The 18592-nt window shown below is 40.7% G+C and overlaps 1 pseudogene; it reads right to left on the bottom strand.

Annotated features, from left to right (window-relative positions):
• LOC111972648 (inactive dipeptidyl peptidase 10-like) overlaps positions 1-18592 on the bottom strand; it is a 362938-nt pseudogene that overhangs the window by 65653 nt on the left and 278693 nt on the right.

The following is an 18592-nucleotide window of genomic DNA, read 5'->3' as shown; positions in this document are numbered from 1 at the left end:
GAAAGATGCCCAGTGGTCCCTGCTCATCTGCATGAACGTGCTTAGGCATGCTGCAAGGAGGCATGAGGACTGCTGATGTGGCCAGGGCAATAAATGGCAATGTCCGTACTATGAGACGCCTAAGACAGCGCTACAGGGAGACAGGATGGACAGCTGATCGTCCTCGCAGTGGAGACCACGTGTACAACACCTGCACAGGATCGGTACATCCGAACATCACACTGCGGGACAGGTACAGGTGGCAACAACGACTGCCCAAGTTACACCAGGAACGCAAAATCCCTCCATCAGTGCTCAGACTGTCCGCAAAATGCTGAGAGAGGCTGGACTGAGGTGTTGTAGACCTGTTGTAAGGCAGGTCCTCACCAGACATCACTGGGAACAACGTCGCTTATGGGCACAAACCCACCATCGCTGGACAGTGCTCTTCACTGACGAGTCACAGTTTTGTCTCACCAGGGGTGATGGGATTGCGTTTATCTTCGAAGGATTGGGCATACACGAGGCCTGTAGTCTGGAGCGGGATCAATTGGAGGTGGAGGGTCCATCATGGTCTGGGGGGTGTGTCACAGCATCATCGGACTGAGCTTGTTGTCATTGCAGCCAATCTCAACTCTGTACGTTGCAGGGAAGACATCGTCCTCCCTCATGTGGTACCCTTCCTGCAGGCTCATCCTGACATGACCTTCCAGCATGACAATGCCACCAGCCATACTGCTCGTTCTGTGTGTGATTTCCTGCAAGACAGGAATGTCAGTGTTCTGCCATGGCAGCGAAGAGCCGGATCTCAATCCCATTGAGCACGTCTGGGACCTGTTGGATCGGAGGGTGAGGGCTAGGGCCATTCCCCCCAGAAATGTCCAGTAACTTGCAGGTGCCTTGGTGGAAGAGTGGTGTAACATCTCAAAGCAAGAACTGGCAAATATTTTGCAGTCCCGAGGAGGAGATGCACTGCCGTGCTTAACACAGCTGGTGGCCACACCATATACTGACTGTTACTTTTTATTTTGATCCCCCTTTGTTCAGGGACACATTATTAAATTTCTGTTAGTCACATGTCTGTGGATACTGTTCAGTTCATGGTCTCAGTTGTTGAATCTTGTTATGATCATACAAATATTTACAAATGTTAAGTTTGCTGAAAAGAAACGCAGTTGACGGTGAGAGGAAGTAATTTTTTGCTGAGTTTATATGATCTGTCGACCAGACTAGGTGCTGCTATGTATGAGATGCCTTTGTGTCAAGAATCGGTGAGGAATGTGATGAATTAAGATTAATGTAATTTTCATGGTTAAATGTCCGGCGTTATCACATATGGGACTCATATCAACATGAGTCTGTGTCCAGATGCCTAACTATCTATCACCTAGCCATACAACACTGTTATACGTGTATACACTGGTTGCTCAACTAAAAGTTTTGAAATTATGCTGCGTGACTTAGAGGTCATTTGTTGTTTAGACGGTACCCTGCATCACTGCTTAATTGCACCAGACAGCACAATGGGGAGTTACTCCTATTATTCTGACATTTCACATTCTTAAAATAAGTGGTGATCCTAAGACAGGGAATTTTTACGAGGATTAAATGTCAGGAATTGTGAAAAACTGAGTTTAAATGTATTTGGCTAAGGTGTATGTAAACTTCCGACTTCAACTGTATGTGTTGACTGAATATAATCAAGTTATGTCTGCTAAATAATCAAGTTGATGGCGCAGTCATATAGCCTCGGCACCTACATATAGCTGAGTGACTCACTCATTCATGGCTTTGGATCAAAATAATTAAGTAGCAARGTTCTTTCTGATAGTCTTTAATAAATAAATGTTTTGGATATCCTGACCTGGACATCATGTATTATAATAGTGCATTATGGGCTATTAGCAGGACATTAGACTCCTGCCAACACCTCTGTATTTTGATACTTTGTGCAAGGCAATTGATCAGCATTCAAATCTTTGTGGACGGGGCCTCCGGAGTGGCGCAGCGGTCTAAGACAATGCATCGCAGTGCAAACCGCGCTGCTACAGATGCTGGTTCCATACCCTTGCCGGTCGCGACCGGGAGACCCATGAGGCGACAGTGGGCTTTTGGTTTCTCTTCCTCTAAAAACAGAAATACAGAAATTCTAAATAACAAACTAGCTTTACTTACAAATGAGTAAGAATGTCTCACCCCATTCAAGAATGGCCTTTTTCTCGCTCACTTTCGGTTATTTGAAAACAAAATCATCTCCAAAATATTGTTATTTTTTAAACAAGCCAAAGAAAGTTGGTTGCAATTTCAGTTTAATCCACCAGAAAAGACAGAACAAACAATAGAACAAATATTGTGGTTTAACTCAAATATACTAATTGATGTTTTTTTTTTTTATTGTCTGTACTAGATTTTCTGTTCCTCCTGAAAGCCTTAATCTGCTTACTCAAATGAATAGAGATCCTGGTCATGGTGCTACAGTATGTTGTTACAGCATAATCAAAGTGAAGACAATCGGCGAACTGCTGTATACTTATGGCCTATTGTGAGCTGAAAATCACACATTTCCAGTACTCCTCASCCCTCRCCAAACTCCACCCTTGAAGGCAGACCAGCAGAAAGAGAAACATTATCTGAGGGCAGAGATACGGGCGACAGCTGATGCAGTGGTCCAGAGCCAGGCGGTATTGGCAGAGAGTCACTCATCATTGGCAGAGAGTCAGGCGTCATTGGCGGAAAGTCAGGTGGAGAATGACGCATTGAAGAGGGCGAGGAACGAGATGGAGTCACAATCCATGCCAGGCACACCTGTGAGCTCTGGAACTCCACCTCCGACAGGCAGAGTTAACATACCTGGCGGGTTCTTCAGCTCGTCAGTTCACCCTGACATTTCCATTCTGCTTCTGACAACAGAACTTGACCAACTGCTCACCAGGCACAGCAAGGACCGTTATGCTGTTCTGCTATTCCAAGGATGTGTAACTAAAGAGATACACCGAATACCAACTGGGATGGGTCCCYAGGCAAATGTGGCTTACCAGTGAACTCCGGGTGTTCATCATTAATACTGTGTCTCAAGAAGTTTCTGTCCATGGCTGACGCAACCCAAAAACATTAAAGACAGAGTTAATGAGTACTTGAGGTCACCGAGAAAGTCTGGACATGGCCTGCTTTCCCTTATGTCAGGAATTAGAAACTTTACCATGTTTACCACAGTATGTACTGTAGGCCATGTTTACTTGTCAGATGGCACAGTAGTCTAATAAACAAATAGTAGCCTAATAAAAAAGCCCATCCAACTACCTCATCACCATATTGTTATTTTTTATTTTTTTATTTTGCTCCTTTGCACCCCAGTACCGCTACGTGCACACTCATCTTCTGCACATCTATCACCCCAGTGTTTAATTTGCCATACTGTAATAACTTTGCCACTATGGTCTATTTATTGCCTTACCTCCCTTATCCTACCTCATTTGCACACACACACTGTATATAGACTTTCTCTATTGTATTACTGACTATATGTTTGTTTATTCCATGTGTAACTCTGTGTTGTTGTTTGTGTCGCACTGCTTTGCTTTATCTTGGCCAGGTCGCAGTTGTAAATGAGAACTTGTTCTCAACTAGCCTACCTGGTTAAATAAAGGTGAACAATTTTTTTTTTTTTAAATGCAGGCAGCTTCTATCTTCAAAATGCTTTAAATGCTTTATTAACCAAATGTTTAAAGTGCGTGTGGGCGACCTCATGCAACCGCAACATGTTGGATGAAGCATATACTGTAAAGTGCTGTATTTCTTTATCAGCATCTTTATGCTTTCGTTAATAATAATAATGATAGAAAGACCCTTTCAAAATGCAGATGTTTATTTCGATATGGATCCATAATGAATTACTATGGGAATACATATCACTAAATTACAGAAATATTGGAACAAAGTAGGCTAAGGAAGGTAAACAAATTGTTGCTTACTGGAAAATACTCTTTCAAAATGAATGGAAGGAACAGCATTCAGTGGTCAAGACAGCACTGCTCTGAGACATGCATGGGGACTGGTCTTGATAAATCAACAAGATTTTTTATTTTCACTGAATCTCCGTTTGGYTATTGGTTAGACWACYATTAGGGTGTGGAAATGTTAGGATTATTTTGCTCTTACTGTAGCACTGTAGCCTACTCCCGACCGGTCACGTWGTACTGCGCCATTATGGGCTATTAGCAGGACAATAGACTCTTGCCAAAATGGAGGGTAGGGGGAGAATTGTATCGTCAAATGTATTTCTTAGTTAGGTTGGCTGTATCACAACCGGCCATGATTGGTTGCAATTTCAGTTTTATCCACCAGAAAAGACAGAACACATAATACAACAAATGTTGTGGTTAAACTCAAATATACTAATTGATATCAATTATCAATTGGAACCTTTAACATGTGGAAGGGGGGAAAAGTATTATTATTATCATTATTAACTCTGTTTRTTCACAAGCGTAGCAGMTTGTGAATTCTGCAAACAACGTTTKTAGGATTGGCTATTAGCAGGACAATATGGTGGCAGGTAGCCTAGCGGTTAGAGCATTGGACTAATAACCGGAAGGTTGCAAGATCGAATCCCCGAGCATTAAAAACATTGCAGATGGGGCCTCCCGAGTGGCGCAGGGGTCTAAGACACCACATCGCAGTGCAAACTGCATTGCTACAGATGCTGGTTCCATACCCGTGCCGGCCGCGACTGGGAGACCCATGAGGACACGGTGGGCTTTTGGTTTCTCTCCCTCTAAAAACAGAAATAAATCATTCTGAATAACAAACTGGCTTTATTTACAAATTAGTAAGAATGTCTCACCCCATGTTCAAGAATGGCTCTCGCTCACTTTAGGTTATTTGAAAACAAAATAATCTCCAAAATATCGTTATTTTTTAAACAAAGAGATTATTATTATTATTAATATCAATATTTCTGTTTGGGTATTGGTTAGACTACAATTATGGTGTGGAAATGTTATGCTCTTAGTACTGTAGCCTACTCCCGACCGTCACGTTGTACAGCACCATATTTTCCATTCCAAACTAACGTAAACCCTGAGGATTTCGTTTTTCTTGGAATAGAAACACCATAATATTAATCAAATTAATTAAGCTACATTTCTTAAAATCCATCCCATAATCTATGTTCTTACAAAAAAGTTTTTAAATTCGCTCGTATAGCCAATATTGAAGGCTATCAAATGCTTCTCAAAGATTCCCTCTGGTGGTCAAACTAGCACTAACTAGCATTAATGGTAACAATGGCTGACAATTAAATAACGTTCCACAGAATTCTGCTGCAGCCCGCAAGGTGTGCTGCAGTATGACGCAACTTTTAAAGGAAGAACCACTGTATGCACAATACCTGAATCCTCATTATTCATATATTATGCACAGCCCAGAAGAGACACTCACATGTTGTCGTTGCTCTCATCATAGGCCAGGATCTTAGTTACTTCCCAGTTCCCTGATGTAAGATGGCGGACTTCATTTTGATCTGCTCTGAACTGGAGGGAGGAAGGGGAACAGACACAGGAAATAAACAATTAGAAGAGTCATCTTACATATCTATAAAAACAACTTATTCATCATCAGCAGCAAGACCCTCACTTCTTGTTCTGTAACCACAGAGATATTACCCTCAGCATGSTGGAAATTATAGCAACAGAACACTTTGAGTGGTAACCATGGTGACATGAGTGACCCCCATCGGTTCGGTAACCATGGCGACTTGATCCTATACCTGTGTGGTGAACATGGCGATGTGATGGAACTCTCCGCGCCCGCCTTGCTTGACGGGCACCGTCAGGAAGAATCTGCTGCCGTCCCTGGAGAACACTGGTTCCTGGTTCTGCAGAAACAAACACAGCAAACATTTTACTTTTGAGTGTTATGATCATTATATGACCACAGAGATTGTGTATAATAGACTAGTAATATTCATGTGTTGGCATTTTAGGCCAATCATTWCCAATGTGCACAATAAAGATCTATTGAATTAAATGGAATGAAACTTTGATTTGATATGTTTGACCATGACTGACTTTACAGGAGTTAAGATGTTTTACCTGCTTGGAAAGCCAGAGCTCTGAGGTCTCCTCATGCCTCTGAAATAGAAAGACCAAAATGTTAACAGTTAATAGRATGTCCCGTTTTAACCAATTAACCATTCCACAAGACAGCTCAAAGCCCTTCAAAATCATCCAATTCCCTTTCTTCCCCAATACTTTAAAATGCCAGAATTTGTGCTCTTTCATTAAAACCCATTGCAGACAAGGACAAAAGCCCTGGCAGAGAAGATGAGTCCGGGCCCAGGCGAAGCAGCTTCTTGGCTGGAGAGCCTGTTTGGTTGTGCTCTAGCCATCTGTGGGGCCTGACCCTGGAACAGTAAAACTGAACCGTTTCCCATATACTGCCACGCTTTCCCCACAGGGGACTGCTGCTCTGCCCTGTTCCAGACAAAACTTATAATAACACTCTGCAATCAAAACAAATCGTGGGAAGGATAAATCTTTACTTTCGTGTTCATGAAAACAGTTCTAGGAGATGATAAAAGCTTCCCAGTAAAAAATGATAGAACAATGAATGTGATTTATAGTGTGTTTATCTGATAAATGCCACYAGATAATCTTCTTCTTCAAAATGGTGGGTAAACAGAACGTGGCTACACCCCTTTACAAGCACCCTTTAGCATGCAGAGTAAAAAGCACACCAAACAACACAACAGGTGCTAAGCCCATACTGTAAACTGTTGACATAGAACTCATACAGGACTTTCAGATGAGGCATTCGAGTAAACAATCTCTTTCCCTTTGGTACAGTAGCARAGCAATAACAGTCAGTGCATTGTCTGCTCTCTCCTCCCACTGCCAATATAACAATATAATATGACCCCCCCCCCCCCCTCCATACCCAGAATGCCATTCTTCTCACCTTAACACAGGCTCCTGTGGTGGTGTCACACACGGTCAGGATTGACACATTCTGGGCACGGCTCATCCACCTGACCGTTGTCTTGGTTTTACTGATCCACTTGACCATGGCTACATAGTGCTCCCTACGAGAGAGAGCAACCACAGTTATTATTGATTGAAAATGACCTTGTCTCTCCAAAAAGAAAACTTTCCAAGATTTGTTTTCAATATCATTATGTATCACACCTTATTTTGAGGCTGTCTGGTGGTGTGAGCTCCTGTGTATGGGTCGGCCCGTACAAATTCACCACGTARAACTTCACTGTGGGGTTTGGTTGGCCCGCCTGAAAACAGAGTAAGTATTTTAGATACTGTAGCACCACTACATATGATAAATCAAAGATGAATCACAGAGAAAAATACCACACATTACAATCACCATATAAACTAAGCTAAACATTGTATAATTCCATTGTAATTATGTAGAGCAATATTATACAGTGTATGTACCTACATATTATCCCAACTCAAAACATCCCCAAACAATGGATGATAATAATAAACACATAAGAATCCTTTAACACATGCCCTAACAATGAATAATAGCTACCGTAGGTCATTACACAATACAAASTCATTTCATCGAATGGTGATACAAATGTTGGTAACGCTTTACATAAAGTTGCCCCTATTACTATTTAACTACACCGTAAAAAAACTGTAGTAACAACATAGTACTACATAGGTGTTACTATGTAATTACATGGTAGGAAGGTTGTAGCGCTAGCAGTTATTGCACAATTTGAAATGTGTATTTACATATCCACTTGCTGAAGGTTACTCCGCATGTATTTACTGATGTTATTACACATTTTCTTGTTCCACTYTGTAACTAATGTTTTGTAATTACACGCTTGAAAGTTACCTGTGAATTACCATGTTAATAACTCTAACCAAAATCTGACCTTGTTACAAGGTGCCACTGCCGTCGAATACACATGCAATACCAGGGTTGATAAATAGGCTAGGGTATGTTTGCAACAATTGTAACTATTGTCATTAACTACCGGTCATTTTCAATMAGTTTATTTCTATGTTATGACCTGGCTCAAAGGCTATCCCYAATCAAATGTAATGTAAGAACAATGTGTTTTAATAGGATATCCTTGTAATTATCATGTACCTAGCCGGGAGCAAGCAACTTAATGTAAAGTGAAACCCAGTAGGGTATAATCTTTATAATTACCATGTAGTTAGAATATAACAACTTTTGCAGACTGAAAATAGAGGAGACTGGAGAACATTAGTTACATTCTACTTAAAATGTATAAAGCATTAACAGCCAACTCTGTAATRACAATGTTGTTACAAGAGATATACATTTATTTACAATGTACTTACCCAGGAGTAAGCATCTTCATGTAAAGCGAAGTGAATTGTCTTATGACTTTGTACTTACAATGTAAATAAGGAGGTGGGAAAACTTTTTTTCAGATTACTTTTCTTCAATGGATTTGCCAAAGATTCATATTCACAACCATTCAAATTCAATTCTCCATTTCAGARTCAAAGCAATAACTATTTTAGTTAGTAAAAATAAGTAAGACAGGGTGGTAAAGCAAGCTAGATAGCATTTCCCCCTTATTCATTAATGTAGCAAGCTTGCGAGGATGAGTATTCGAACACAGTACRGTCTCCCTCCAGCAGGTTGCATTMTTTTCATTGTTTTGCCCAACAAGCAACTTTCACATGCGCCGAATACAAAAGTGTACCGTGAAATGCTTACTTACAAGTCCTTAACCAACAATGCAGAATTTAAAAAAAAGTAAGTAATAAAATATTTGTGAAAAAAATAAAGACAAAAATAAAATAACCTGAAGTAAGAAAAAAGTAACACAAGAAAATAACAATAACAAGGTTATATACCTGTACCTATATCGAGTCAATGTGCGGGAGTACAGGTTAGTTGAGGTAATTGAGGTAATATGTACATGTTGGGGAGTAACGGATTCCATCCAATATATTACATGTAAGGGTTACAAAAAAACGGTAACTGTAATTGGTTACCTCACCAGCAAAAATATTGTAATCAGATTACAGATACGTTTGAAAAACTAGATGATTATTACCAGGATTACTTAGAAATTTAGAAAGGATGTTTGTGAAAAATAATCTTTGACACTTCTCTGTTTTCTCAATGACAATCAAATCAGCATTGAAAAAAGGCACACGTTTAAGTTTGTTCCACCTGAGTGAGTCTGACCACAAGTCAGAGACCACTATGATGACACACCAAATGGGTTTGATAGATCGCGGGAAAAGAGCTACAGTRCAAGCTAGGTCTTCCAATGGTGCGACTYCTGTCGGCATCCAAAGATTATCCAATTTAAATAAACGCTTGGAGGTAAGGATGACAGCAGTGGTGTAGTCTACGGCGATACTGATATCACTTATTATTGATATCTACATAGAGCATTGATGTGAGWCACACTACTACTCTCTCATTTAGCTATTTGCGCTTTACGGATTGTGGTTGTTGTGGATGGCTGTTCACAAATCTAAATGTGTATTTGAACCAAATAATGGTTGAATTCAAGAAATTTAAGCTGCTCATTGTTTTCGAAACCAGTCGACAGCCAGTGAAAAATGCGCTCTTGCAACAGCTGCATAGTGCGGATCCCAACCTATGGAATAAAAGTGGGGCTTTTATTGCTCAATCTAATTCATGCTGATAAAAAAAAAAAAAATAGGCCTAATGGACACATGCTCAAACTRGCACACTTTTGATAGACTAAAGGGACAATCTGTAGTTGCTACATCCATTTTTGGACTTAATGTTGATATCATGTATAGTCAGTCCTTGTATCCACAGCTCTGTCTATTAATCTGAGAGTGGTTACATTTCTCCAGGCCCATCCCTTAGATTTGTACCAAAACAGTACCAAAACAGAAGCTGGGCAGCCGTTTTGTTATTGTTTCTTTGGGGGATTTGCCCTTTAAACAGCTGCATATTATCAAGATATCAAAGTGTCACCAACAAAAAGGTAAACAACAGGCCTATAGCAAATGTAGAATATAGCATTCATTCAGCGCTTTTCAGTAGTGCTCAAASCATGCCATTCCATGAGCGCAGCGTTTATTTTTCAAATCAATGAGCCCAATCAGTTCTCCATGACAACAAAATCATAAACAACCGAGTAGGGCTGGCTAATAAYTCCTTAGTTTTGAGMTTATGCTCAGGTAAAACAATTTGGCTAATCTATACTTCCATATTTCCAAATCCTATTCTTGAAGATCAAGGGAATGACTGGAATTCTGATAGACTTTGGTTTATAACGTAAAGATATAATTTAATWGTATTATTATATGTAGTAGAAAGCGATGGGTTAGAAGAAGCCTACATAACCAACCCATAAAGTAAAATGTAACATCCATAAATGGCCAGCTATGTAAACTTTAACATTGATTTATCCTTCAATAGATGTCGTTCAATTGGTAACATACATTTTAGTCTTCTTCTAATGCCTCTTAATTGGAAAGTAATCTWAAAGTAACGGAATGTAATCAGATTACGTTACTGAGTTCAGGTAATCCAAAAGTTATGTTACTGATTACAATTTTGGACAGGTAACTGATAATTGTAACGGATTATAAAGTAACCTACCCAACCCTGCATGTTGGTAGAGGTAAAGTGACTATGCATAGATAGTAAACAGCGAGTAGCAGCAGTGTAAAAAAGGGGGTCAATGCATACAGGCCGGGTAGCCATTTGATTAACTGTTTAGCAGTCTAATGGCATGAGGGTAGAAGCTGTTAACTTAGGGATAAGGCCCCTTTTTCTCCATTTCCGCCTGAGTGACGTGCCCAAAGCAAACTGCCTGTAGCTCAGGCCCTGAAGCCAGGATATGCATATAATTGGTACCATTGGAAAGAAAACACTTTGAAGTTTGTAGAAATGTTAAGATAATGTAGGAGAATATAACACAATAGATATGGTAGGATAAAATCCAAATAAAAACCAACCAGAATAAAACAATTTTGAGAGACAATCCTCTTAGAAATGCAAGAGAWAGCTCATATTGTAAAATAGCTCCATGGATTCCTATTGCTTCCACAGGGTGTCAGCAGTCTATGTTCAAAGTTTCAGGCTTGTAACTTCAAAAAKGAATAAGAAATAACAGTTTTTGTATGAGGACAGAGTCTTAGAAATCCATGTCATGGCGAGCCATGATGAAGTTGCGCACCTGCTAAAATCGGTTTCCTATTGAACATACTTCTTTCKCAAAATAAATATTATAGTTTGATTACATTTTAGGGTGTCTGAGMAGTAAATATAAACGTATTTTGACTTGTTGAAAYAAAGTTTAGGGGTAGYTTTTAGGATTCCTTTCTCTTCAAGTTGAACGAGTGGATTACTCAAATCGATGGCGTCAACTAAACAGACTTTTAGGGATACAAAAATGATTTTATCTAACAAAATGACACTAATTTTTATCGCCGGGACCCTTTGGAAGACAAATCAGAGGAAGATTTTCAAAAAGTAAGTGAATATTTAATCTTTATATGTGAATGTATGAAACCTGAGCCGGTGGAAAAAATATTTTGATGTGGGTCGCCGTCCTCAAACAATCGCATGGCATGTTTTCGCTGTAATAGCTACTGTAAATTGGACAGTGCAGTTAGATTAACAAGATTTTAAGCTTTCAGKCGATATAAGATACTTATATGTACCTAAATATTTAATTGCAATAATAACTATTAGAATTTATTTGAATTACGTGCCCTCCAGCTTCACCGGAAGTTGTCCCGCTAGCGGGACACCAATCCTTGAGGAGCCTTTTGGACCTAGACTTGGCACTCCGGTACAGCTTGCCATGGGGTAGCAGAGAGATCAGTCTATGACTAGGGTGGCTGGAGTCTTTGACAATTTTTAGGGCCTTCCTCTGACAACATCTGGTATATGTATATTGTATGGAGGTTAATGAGAGAGTGTCGAATTTGGTCAACAAAAACATGAATGGCTTATTTGCTACGTGAGGTTTATTTGATCGAATAGAAGTTTTGTGCTACTTAAGTTGTTACGAGTGTACTGATATAAGTAGGACACATGACATCCCGGGAGGGAACTTTGAGAAAAAACACTATATCGGAGTTGTCATGAGATGGCTATGCATATTCATGGCATGATCTAGTAGCATAGTATTTCTCTCCACTGAATACAGGCGGTTGACGTCAACAACCCTCATCGAAWATTCAAAAAAGGAATACAATAATGAGATGTATCTACCAATCCAAAGAAAGGATAGYTGGGAGCTAGACAGCCCGCCGTGCCGCTTTGTGGAGAACGACTCCCATTATTAGGGCGGAGAGACATGCATCTTGTCAGTGTATCCATGATCTTTGCTGCGGAGGAGAGTGTGAGAGGTGAGAGGTCAGTGTGATGTCATTTTCTGGTGAACTACTACAAAATCGTCCAAAAAAACTCTAAACATTTAGTAACCTTTTTGTTCACTATTTAGTTTATTTATTTGCACATTCAAACAAAGAAAAATAAGAAGTCCGAAGAACGCTAGGCTGTCCCCAGGAAGTGACAACACACTTTCTCACTAGTGATGGAAGTTCGYCTCTTTTTACTGACTGGGATCTTTTCATCTCGTTCATTCAAAAGAACAAATCTTTCAACTCATTTCATTTATTTGATTCAGTAATGCCCAGAGCAAGCAAGAGTTGACAAGACCTCCTACTAGTTAACAATGAACTAAAAACCCTAAAGAATCATGATTCCACAAGCCTCTCGCGAGGGAGATTAGCACAATATAGTTTGTGAACAGCAGCAGCCGGTCAAATGATTAGTTCTTGAGTTCGAGCTTGTTGAGCAGAGGCAGGCTGTTWATGTTTTACAAACCTGTGTTCATTGATAACATACGGTAATCAATTAATTGCATTGATTAATTATCAGTAATCAGTTCTGAAGATTTATTTTCCTGCGCACTTATGATAGACAGTTGGTGATCTCCGGAGCAGCTGAGCCGGAGGTATGCATATGAATCCGTCTGTATTCATTGCGGAAAGCATATTGAACGAACGACTCAAATGAATGAGTCACTCGGAAAAACTAATCATGATGTTCGAGTCAGTGAAAATGTTAAAAAATGGTGTTGACATTGTGCCAGTGCCTAGCAAGCTACATTAATGAATAATGGAGAAATAAATGCTAGCTAGATAGCTAGCTTTTACAACCCAGGATTGTAAAGTTATTGCTTTGAGTCTGAAATGGGGAATTTAATTTAAATTGTTTAAATAGGAATCTTTGTCAAATCTATTAAAAGAAACAGCAAACTGTAAAATGTTCCTGTCCTTATTTTTCCTGGTTTGCCTATTGTCTGCAAATGTTGTTACATTGTAACTACAAAGTAAAGCGCATGTCACTTCACTTTAAAATACGTTTCTTGGTCCTGGATAAGTACATTGTAAATACATGTATATACCTTGTAACAACATTGTAATTACAGAGTTGGTTGTTAAATATTGTAAGTTCAATGTAACTCAAGGGTTATACCTAATGTTCTCGTGTCTCCTAATTTATTCTGGTTAGCCTGTTGTCTACAAAGACTGTTATATTGTAACCAAATAGTAWTTATAAAGATTATACCCTACTGGGTTTCACGTTACATTCAGTTGCTTGCTCCTGGGTAGGTACATGATAATTACTAGTATCGACACTACACTCGTCCACATCCTATGACTCACAGGGTCCCCTTTCCTCCCAGCCGGCTTGGCCCTCCCCTCCTGCTCATTGGCTGAGTAACTCATTGCGAGTTTACAGAATAGGGCTGCGGGCAGCTGAGCGAAAATGGAGGAAAACTAAACTCCCTGTCACGTTCCTGACCTGTTTTCCTTGTTTTTGTATGTGTTTAGTTGGTCAGGGCGTGAGTTGGGGTGGGCATTCTATGTTATATGTTGGGTTAAATGTGTTGCCTGATATGGTTCTCAATTAGAGGCAGGTGTTTGACGTTTCCTCTGATTGAAAACCATATTAAGGTAGGCTGTTCTCACTGTTTGTTTGTMGGGGATTGTTCCTGTGTTCCGTGTCTGTTTATGTACCACACGGGACTGTTTCGTTTGGTTAGTCTGTTCCTGTTCTTCGTGTTATATTGTAAGTTCACACGTTGTTGTTTTGTAGTTATTCTAGTGTATTTCGTGTCAGTGTTCGTCTTGTTTAATAAATTCATTATGTCTTCATACCAGGCTGCGTTTTGGTCCGATCCCTACTCCTCCTCTTCAGACGAAGAGGAGGAAAGCAACCGTTACACTTCCAGAGGACCTATCATCCTATCACTCACTCCTCTCTACTTTCTCATCCTCTGTATCCACTGCGAAAGCCACTTTCTATCACTCTAAATTTAAAGCTTCTGCATGTAATCCTAGGACACTCTTTCTCACCTTCTCCTCCCTCCTCAATCCTCCACCCCCTCCATCCCACCTCCCTCTCTACAGTCGACTTTGTCAACCACTTTAAAAAGAAGGTTGACGACATCCACTCTTCATTCACTCAGCCTATTGAGTCCACTTTTCCCACTCATACAGAACTACCCTACGCCTTGACCTCTTTCTCCTCTCTCCAGATGAAATCCTGTGACTAGTGAGGTTCGGCCGCCAGACAACCTTCCCGCTCGACCCTATTCCCTCTTCCCTTCTCAGGGCCATCTCTGGAGACCTTCTCCCGTTCCTAATTTCGCTCATCAACTCATCCGTGAACACTGGCTGCGTCCCCTCTGACTTCAAAATGTCGCTCCCCTCCCCAAGAAACCAACATTCAACTCCTCTGATGTCAAAAACTACAGACCAGTATCCTTTCTTTCTTTTCTTTCCAAAACACTGGACCATGCTGTCTCTGACCAACTCTCTCTCTCTATCTCTCCCAGAATGATCTCATTGACACTAATCAGTCAGGCTTCATGACGGGTCAAATAACCGAGACTGCTCTTCTCTGTGTGACTGAGGCTCTCCGCACTGCCAAATCTCTGTTCTCATCCTCCTTGATCTATACGCTGCCTTTGACACCGTGAACCATCAGATCCTCCTCTCCATCCTCTCAGGGCTGGGAGTCTCAAGCTCTGCACGTTCTTGGATTTCATCCTACCTGGCAGGCCTCTCCTACAGGTGACGTGGAGAGGATCTGTGTCTGCACCACATACTCTCACTACTGGTCTCCTCAAGGGCTTGGAACTAGGCCCTCTCCTCTTAACTCTCTACACCAAGTCAATCGGCTCTGTCATATCCTCACATGGTCACTCCTATCATTACTATGCGGATGACACTCAACTACTTTTCTCCTTCCCCCCTTCTGACACCCAGGTTGTGACACAGATCTCTACGTGCCTGGCAGATATCTCGTCTTGGATGTCGGCCCACCACGTCAAGCTCAACATCGACAAGATGGAGCTGCTCTTCCTCCCTGGGAAGGTGTGCCCGATCCAAGACCTCCCATCACGATTAACAACTCCATGGTGTGGAGTACAAAGAACCTTAGCATGATCCTGGACAACACCCTCTCATTCTCTGTCAAAATCAAAGCATTGACTCGCTCCTGCAGATTCATGTTCTACAACATCCGTAGATTAGGACCCAACCTCACACAGAAAGTGGTGCAGGTCCCAATCCAGGCACTTGTCTTCTACCATCTGGACCAGTACAACTCGCTGTTGGCTGTCTCCCCGCTTGTGCCATCAAACCCCAGCATTTTATCCAGAACGCTGCAGCCCGCCTGGTGTTCKACCTTCCCAATTTCTCTTTCCATGTCAACCTGCTCCTCCGCACACTGGCTTCCAGTCGAAGCGCGCATCTACTACAAGAACATGGTACTTGCGTATGGAGCAGCAAGAGTAACTGCCCCTCCCTACCTTCAGGCTATGCTCAAACCATACACCCCAACCCGAGCACTCCATTCTACCACCTCTGGTCACTTGGCCCTACCACCCCTACGGGAGGGCAGCTCCTGCTCAGGCCAGTCCAAGCTCTTCTCTGTCTTGGSACCRCAAAGGTAGAACCATCTGCTTGAACAGCAGACTCCCTGCCCATCTTCTGAAACCCCCCTGCCCCCGCCAGCATAGTGGTGACTGCATCATGTTATGAGTATTCTAGGGAGTTCTATGGTAAGACTCGAAAATAGCTGTCTAGCAATGTTCAACAACCAACTTGACAGAGCTTGAAGGATTGTGCAAATATTGTACAATCCAGGTTTGCAAAGATCTTAGAGACCTTAGAGACATACCCAGAAAGACGCGCAGCTGTAATTGCTGCCATATGTACATGTATTGTACATGTATTGTACTGTAAGTGTGAACACTTACAGTACCAGTCAAAAGTTTGGACACACCTACTCATTCAACGGTTTTTCATTATTTTTACTATAACTTTGTTTCTACAGCTTTTTACATATACACTCCACATATTAGGAAAAACCTTCCTAATATTGAAACACCTTAGAAATATTGAAATTTTTTTTTTTATCTACAGTACCAGTCAAAGGTTTGGACACAGCTTTTTCTTTTTTTTTCTTTTCTAGATTGTAGAATAATAGTGAAAACATCAACACTAGGAAATGACACATATGGAATCAAATAGGAAACAAAAAAGTGTTCAACAAATCAAAATATATTTTACATTTGAGATTCTTTAAAGTAGCCACCTATTGCCTTGATGACAACTTTGCACACTCTTGGCATTCTCTCATCCAGCTTCACCTGGAATGATTTTCAGTCTTGAAGGAGTTCCCAAATATGCTGAGCACTTGTTGGCTGCTTTTCCTTCACTCTGCGGTCCAACTCATCCCAAACCATCTCAATTGGGTTGAGGTCGGGTGATTGTGGAGGCCTGGTCATCTGATGCAGCATTCCAACACTCTCCTTCTTGGTCAAATAGCCCTTACACAGCCTGGAGGTGTGTTGGGTCATTGTCCTGTTGAAAAACAAACAATAGTTCCACTAAGCCCAAACCAGATGGGATGGTYTATCGCTGCAGAATGCTGTGGTAGCCATGCTGMTTAAGGGTGCCTTGAATTCTCAATAAGTCACTGACGGTGTCAAAAGCCAAGCACCCCCACACTATCACACCTCCTCCTCCATGCTTCATGGTGGGAACCACACAAGTCGCTTCTTCTTATTAGTGTTCTTTAGTGGTGGTTTCTTTGCAGCAATTTGACCATGAAGGCCTGATTCACGAAGTCTCCTCTGAACAGCTGATGTTGAGATGTGTTTGTTACTTGAACTCTGTGAAGCATTTATTTGGGCMGAAATTTCTGAGGCTGGTAACTCTAATGATCTTATCCTGTGCAGCAGAGGTATCTCTGGGTCTTCCTTTGCTGTGGCAGTCCTCATGAGAGCCAGTTTCATCATAGCGCTTGATGGTTTTCACGACTGCAKTTGAAATTTTCAAAGTTCTTGAAATGTTCTGCATTGACTGATCTTCATATCTTAAAGTAATGATGGACTGTAATGTCTCTTTGCTTATTTGAGCTGTTGTTGCCATAATATGGGRTTGGTATTTTACCAAATAGGGCTATCTTCTGTATACCACCCCTACCATGTCACAACACAACTGATTGGCTCAAATGCATTAAGAAGGAAATAAATTCCACATATTAACATTTAAGAAGGCACACCTGTTAATTGAAATMTATTCCAGGTGACTACCTCATTGACCTGGTTGAGAGAGTCTGCAAAGCTGTCATCAAAGCAAAGGGTGGCTAGTTTGAAGAACACTTTTTTTGGGGTACTACATGATTATTTCATAGTAGAAAATAGTAAAAATAAAGAAAATCCCTGGAATGAGTAGGTGTGTCTAAACTTCTGACTGGTACTGTATGTGAATTAGATTTGCAAATATGTCTAAAAACACGTTTTCAGTTTGTAATTATGGTGTATTGTGCGTAGATGGGTGAGAAAAACAAATKTATTTAATTCATTTTGATTTCAGGCTGTAACAGAAAATGTGGAGTAAGTGAAGGGTATAAATACTTTATGAAGGCACTGTAGCGATCTTATAATGAATGCACTAACTGTAAGTCGCTGTGGATAAGAGCATCTGCTAAATGACAAAAAATGTAAAAAGTACATCCTATGTAACTACATTGTTTTCACAGAGGAACTACACCGGCATTACGCGTGTGCAAACCGTGAACAGGACTCAGCACAGTAATTTGACCTGCTACACCAGAGAAGTAAACAGATTTGCACGTGGAAGCAGAATCTCTTCTGCAAGGAATCTATTATCTTTGGGGCCAATATAGGTAGCCTATTTGACTATATAACCACATATAACCACTATATAACCATATTTCTCAATACATAAAAGAGGAAGTTGAGTGAAAATTACACAACCATCTGCATTCAATTAATTAACCTTGTTCACGAATCAACATTTGAACATTAGCTGGCTAGCTGTCTGTACTTTGCTGGTAAAATTTTTGTTCATATCAAATGATTATGTTGACAAAACCAGAGAGGAAAAGGCAAAGCAAGAAGGTCCACTCCCATCAAAATCTATTCAAACGGGAATGCAGTGATAAGGGACTGTATGTTATTTATAATGAGGGACACATGGGGAAAATTGGATTTCTCTGAAATGAAAATAGATGGCCCTCCCTTTCGTAAAATATATTTTTACCCAACCCT

This window comes from Salvelinus sp. IW2-2015, linkage group LG2, assembly GCF_002910315.2.
Source record: "Salvelinus sp. IW2-2015 linkage group LG2, ASM291031v2, whole genome shotgun sequence".
NCBI lineage: Eukaryota > Metazoa > Chordata > Actinopteri > Salmoniformes > Salmonidae > Salvelinus > Salvelinus sp. IW2-2015.
This window is presented reverse-complemented; position numbering and strand designations above follow the sequence as displayed.